We start from the raw sequence: 6,881 nt of genomic DNA on the forward strand, positions 1-6,881 counted from the left end.
CCAGCAGTGCTAGTTGCCATGAAGTTTCTGGCCTGAACTGTAAGTTATTTTGTTGCCGTCAAGTTTCTAGCATGAACTGGATGGTTATAGCTTATTTAAATCTCAATGGTTACGGTGGTTATGGTACCTGCCTAGTGAATGAGTAGTTAACCTTTTGAAGTAGCTTTGTTGGTTAAATTGATTGTGTGCCATCAATTCTTTGCTATGTTTGAATCTTTCCAGATTCTGATAGGTTTTGAAAGTTTCTTGTCAGTTACGCAATAGTCAATGTGCATGTTCGCCTCATCAACTCAACAAGGGGAAAGGTAGCTGGATATTTATATCGACAGATTGCAAATATCCAGGATATGTCCAAAGGCAGGAAGATCGAGTGAGCAGAGAGCTCGCTTGGCTTGCATGAACAGAAGCAATATAGAACCTAAATTCCTTAGCCAACCTTGATATGCAACGATGGCGCCCATAGATCTTCTCTAGATATATCTACTCATAAAAATGAATATTTGCCATATGTGCAGAACTGCAGATGTGTAGGGGTTCTTGATTTGGGGCGAGATTCTTATAGCACTTGATTTCCTGGTGATAATTGAATTGAGGCTATTGCATTCTTACCCCTATTTTGAATTGCAATTGTGATTTTAACCTTATTTTTCCTATCTTTGTGATTTTACTCCTACTTATTGAAAATCAAGAGTAAGCTCCACGAGCAACACTTAATGGTACTCCGTATCAAATAAGTTAGAAAAGGACAACTTTGCCCATGCGATTCTGCCCCTTTTTAAAAATACTTGAACATATATTTGCGTAAAACACCTTGGTCCGGTCGGCTCTGCCTCCGGCACTGACGGCCGCCGTCGCCGCAAGCCCACCACCGCCCGCCCTAGGTTCTGTTCTAGCCGAAATCGCAAGATTGCTTTGAGCCGCGCGGGCATCGGACCACAACGGCAGAGGAGATCAGAGTACCCCGGCGTGGCGGCGGTTCACGGTGAGAGTCCGAGCGCATTATCTATCGGCAATGTTGGCCACAATCATCTTCGGCTGCGATTAACCTTGCTGCTCCTACCCGTTTCAAAATTTCGGAATTTTGAAGGAGGATCGCGCAGCCCAGAGGCTACAGCCCACAACAGATTCAAGGAGGACCAAGCGAGGAGGTAATGACCCTATCGCCATTGATCTTGGGATCACGGGAAAGGGCCAGGCTTGGGTGAATGGGCATCTCATTGGGCGCGGACCATCCTTGTGCAACTACCCAGGAGCATACAGTGTCGATCCAACTGTGGAATGGCTACACAAGAGTCTGGTGCTCTTTTGAAGGTGGAAGCTGCAGCCGCCGCATGTTCGACTTGTTTCGGTGCTCAAAGCTCCCATACCTTTATCCCGCACACACTGACAACTGATCGATTAGCACATCTGCTCCATGAGGAGAGGTGACGCCTGCGGCGGTGTCCACGATGCAGCCATCGCGGTGGTCGTCCTCGCCGGCCACAAGCACGAGCAGCAGCCGGTGGTGGACGTCTATCATGAGGAGGTGATGGACCTCCTCACGGTACTGGCAGACCTCCTCACGCATGTAAAATATCTAAGAATGTCTAGAGTTTGAGTTGTTGACCTCACGCATGTAAAATATCTAAGAATGTCTAGAGTTTGAGTTGTTGAAGGTGTATATCTTGTAGTTCTTGTTTTGATCTCTAACTTGCGTGTAGATAAACACATTGTAACAAACTCAATATATCTGTAACCTGGCTGGTTAATGGCTCCATATAAATACATGACGCCGCCCTGACCAAGGGTGACAACGCTTACACAATTTCCACATGGTACCAAGAGCCAACCTCTAGAAATACATCTACATGGGAGACTCTGGCTCATCTTTCGTTGGAGCAGCGCTTCCATCGTTGCTCAGCCTTCCAATCACGGAGAAGCTTTCCAAGAACAATCTTGTTCTATGGAAGGCGCAGGTCCTACCAACCATTCGCGGTGCATAGCTTGAAGGGTGCCTCGATGGCAAGGATCCTGCTCCGCCGAAGGAGATCGACACCAAGATCGACGACAAGATTGTCAAGAGTGCCAACCCCGGCTATGCCCGATGGGTGGCACTAGATCACAGGTGCTGAGCTATCTGCTCACCACCATGACGCGTGAAGTAATGGCGCAAGTCGCTACGGCAACAACCGCGGCGAAATTGTGGTCCGCTGTGGAGGAGATCTATTCATCCCAGTCAAGAGCGCGACCAGTGAACACGCGCATCTTACTGGCAACATTGAAGAAGGGCAACATGCCTACCGCTGAATACATGAGCAAGAAGAAAGCACTTGCCAACAAGATGGCGGATGCATGAAAGCCCCTTAGTGAGGAGGAGCTCATTGGCTATGTGCTGATAGGGCTCGACGCCGACTATATCCCACTACAGATGGCCATCATCGCCAGGTTGACTCCAATCTACTACAGCGAGCTCCTGGCCCAAGTTCTAAGCTTTGAGAACAGCCTTGATCTGATGCACGGTGGTGGCTCAAGCTTGTCATATTCCTCGGTGAATTCTGCGACTCGTGGAGGGCGTGGGTTCAATCGAGGAGGCCGTGGCCATGGAAGCTCAGGAGGACGTGGTCGCGGAGGACGCAACGGTGTGCCCAATGGGCGCAATGGAGGAGGACAGAAGCCTTGGTGCCAAGTATGCCTCAAAGAAGGCCATAGTGCAGATCGGTGCTGGCACCGCTTTGAGGAAGATTTTGTCCTGGATGAAAGAAACATCAACAAAGTTGTACAATCCTATGGAGTGGACACAAATTGGTAGATCGACACATGCGCAACTGACCACGTGACCGGTGACCTTGACAAGCTAGTCATCCACGACAAATACAACGGCAACGATCAAATTCGCATAGCCAGCGGTGCAGGTATGAGCACTACTCATATTGGTCATGCAATTGTTCATACCCCTAATCGCAATCTACACCTTAATAATGTTCTTCACATCCCAAAAGCAAAGAAAAATTTAGTTCCTGTTCATTGTCTCGCTTCTAATAACAATGCCTTTCTAGAATTTCATCCGAATTTTTTCTCTATCAAGGATCAAGCAACCAAGAGGACTCTTTTGGAAGGAACGTGTAGAGGAGGTCTATACCCCCTTCCTGATATGCAACAAGAAGTTTTGAGCATCGCTACACCATCCTCTACTAGATGGCACAGTAGATTAGAACATCCTTCTTTTCCAATTGTTCATCGAGTCATTAGTGAGAATAATCTTCCTTGTCTTAGAGAAGTCAATAAAAAATCTATGTGCCACGCTTGCCAACAAGCCAAAAGTCATCAACTTCCCTATCCTAAGTCTACAAGTGTGTCCAAATTTCCTTTAGAGTTGGTGTTTTCGGATGTACGGGGGCCTGCTCTTGATTCTATTGGGCAAAACAAATACTATGTGAGTTTTATAGATGATTTCAGCAAGTTCATGTGGATTTATTTGCTTTGCAATCTGAAGTTTTCTCAAATTCCATGAATTTCAGTGCCTTGTTGAGCATCTGATCGATCGAAAGATCATTGCTATGCAGACGGATTGGGGTGGAGAGTATGTCACACTCAATTCGTTTTTCAATAATGTCAGCATTACACACCTTGTATCCTGCCCTCATGAACATCAACAAAATGGGGCTGCTGAATGTAAACATAGGCACATTGCACAGGTAAGTCTCTTTCTACTCTCACATGCTTCTATGCCCCTCAAATTTTGGAATGAATTTTTCCTTGCCGCTGCCTATCTCATCAATCGCACTCCAAGCAAAGTCATTGACAACACCACACCCTTGGAACGACTATTCCATGAAAAATCCAATTATTACATGCTTCATGTCTTTGGGTGCACGTGTTGGCCGAATCTTCAACCCTATAACTCTCACAAGCTCGCATTCCATCCCAAACGTTGTGCCTTTCTCGAATACAAGGTTTTAAATGCTTGGACATTCCCATGGGTCGTATCTATATCTCTAGAGACGTCGTCTTCGATGAAAACGTCTTTCCTTTCTCGGAGTTGCATGATAATGCAAGGGCTAGATTACGAGCAGAAGTGGAATTACTTTCATCTAATCTTCATGATCTTCCTGGGATACAACATCGCATGACAATATGACTAATGATCTATCTAATTCTTCTGACAATGTTGGTGATACAGCAGGGATAGATTTTGGTGAAAATCCGAATTTAAATCCTGTTTTGGAAGATGATTTTATGCAGTAAGGAGGATGCACGAATCCCGGCATTGATCCACCTGCGGCTCCAACGGCTCGTGCAGGCGCATTCGCCTTGGCCTCTCCCGCGCACGGGCAGCGTGAATCCGTGCGTGACACGTGTCCGACAGCGGCAGCTGTGCGCGAGGAGGAATCACCCGACGAACCATCGTGTGCCACGCGCCAGCCCCCAGCAGATTCAACGAGCGAACCCGTGTGCGCCATGCGCTAGCCTCTGATGCACCAACTCCCGGCAGATGACGCCGCCCGGGCGCACTCGCCTGCTTTGCTCCGGGATCCGCTCCTAATTGGATCCGCTGCGGCGCCATCTGGATCCGTTGTGGCACCTGCGGTTGTGCACCCGGTAGCTCCACCTGATGATCAAGGCATTTCTCAAGCTACTGAGCAACCTGAACGCCCAAGGACGTGTGGGTCTCATGGTATTCGAAGACCCAAGCAATATACAAATGGAACTGTAAGGTACGGTGTTATTGTTTCGTCTGAGCCAAATAATTTAGGTGAAGCCTTTGGAAATTCAAATTGGAAGCAATCTATGGATAGTGAATATATGGTGCTCACGAGGAATAAAACATGGCATCTAGTTCCACCTAAAGCTGATCAGAATATTATTGATTGTAAAAGGGTATATAAAATCAAGCAAAAGCCAGATGGTTCGATTGATAGATATAAAGCTCGTCTGGTTGCAAAGGATTTTAAGCAACGGTATGGTATTAACTATGAGGATACCTTTAGTCCTGTAGTGAAGGCCACCACTATTAGACTTGTGTTATCTATTGCAGTATCAAGAGGTTGGAGTCTTCGACAGCTAGATGTTCAGAACGCATTTCTTCATGGTATCCTTGAAGAAGGAGTGTTCATGAGGCAACCACCTGGGAATGAGGACAAAGGTCATCCACAATATGTCTGTAAGCTAGACAAGGCACTTTATGGGCTGAAATAGGCGCCACGAGCTTGGTATTCTCGCTTAAGTGAAAAATTGCAGAGTCTTGGTTTTAAACCATCTCGAGCTGATATTTCTCTTTTCTACTTTAACAAAGGAGAAGTGACAATATTTTACTCATTTATGTGGATGATATCATTGTGGCAAGTTCGTCGCAGGGTGCTACCACAGCATTGCTAAAAGCTCTTAAGAGTGAGTTTGCATTAAAGGATCTTGGGGATCTCCACTATTTCCTAGGCATTGAAGTTAAGAGACTGCAAGATGGTATTCTTTTAACATAGGAGAAGTATACGTTGGATTTTATTAAAGAGAGTTGGGATGACAACTTGCAAACCAGTCAATACTCCGATGGCTGCAAGTGAGAAGCTGTCGGCACGGCACGAATAGGATGAGGGGAGGCAGCGCTAGATGGATGAGGGGAAGCGGCGCCGGTAGGATGACGGCAAGCGGCACCTCTGGGAAAACGGGTAGCTGGATCAGGATGCCCTTCGCCGGATCTATCCGTTCCACCCCCGTTTCACCCACCGGCTGCTGACTGCCCCAGCTGGTTCATCGAACCGACGCCGCACCGGCACCAGAGTCGCGCGAGGAGAGAGGAGCATGAGAGAGAGGAGGCGGATGAGGGAGAGAAGACGGAGCAATAGCGAGCCGGTGCGAGTTATTGATGAGAGTATAGGCGGTGGCAAAACTGTTGTAATTCTAGCAACTCGAGGGGTAACCATATATGTGGAGGCTACGGGGACGGGGAGAAGCCGGGGGAAGCCACTTTTTCTGACTTGTCACCCCAGTTCATTTCGTGCGACGGCTTTTCAGTAGCACCTCCACTGAAGCTGTTTCCTTTTTCCTCCCTTCGGCACGGCTTGTGCATAACCCACTGCAGAAGCCGTGCCGAAGGACCCCTAAATATGGTTGCCATGTTTTCATGGAAGATTTGTTGTTGAGCTGAATATTGAATTGAATACCGGTATTCAACCGGATAGGCACAACCAGGGAGCTATTCTTTTCAAAAAAAAAAAAAAAAAACAGAGAGCCTGTAGCCAGCAACTTATCCTATTTGAACCATATAAAATCCACATCACAGGATATACCTACAAAATTCCATTATGATATACACTAACACTATTCAAGCCCAACAGCTGTCACTTCAATTATTGCGCTCTCGCAAAAGAAATTGGGAAACCGCCAGCCAATTACCAACAAATCGTGTACTATACGAAGAGTTGATTTGATAGATGCAGAAACAGTACCCCGCCGACCCAAAACACACTAGATCTTTTTTTTTAGGGAAAGAAAATGATATACAAGTTAACAATTTGTCTATACTCTACGAGCCCATGGGTCATTGAGTTGCCATCATCAAGCTCGAACTCGGAAGGCACTACGGATAAGTGTCCTTTGTTACTGGTCAGAAACTATTGACAAAGTGGTTTGGCTTAGGTTGTGGCTGATATTGCTCACACGACACGATGTCTGTCTCCGTCTCACATGGAAACACCCGTTTTCTTTTAGAACCCCGTGGATCGCAAGGCAAATCTCCTCCGGTTTGACCATGCAATCCCTTGTTCAGGACGCGTTCTGAATAACCATTCTGCAAGCGCCACATAATTGAGCCCAAATTGACTTCAGATTGATCACTACTAAAATCATAATTTCAGTGACAAATCATCTAGAGACAACAAATATTTGCAATGGAACAACAATTCAAA

This window comes from Setaria viridis, chromosome 3 (genome assembly GCF_005286985.2).
Source record: "Setaria viridis chromosome 3, Setaria_viridis_v4.0, whole genome shotgun sequence".
NCBI classification, from domain to species: Eukaryota; Viridiplantae; Streptophyta; class Magnoliopsida; order Poales; family Poaceae; genus Setaria; species Setaria viridis.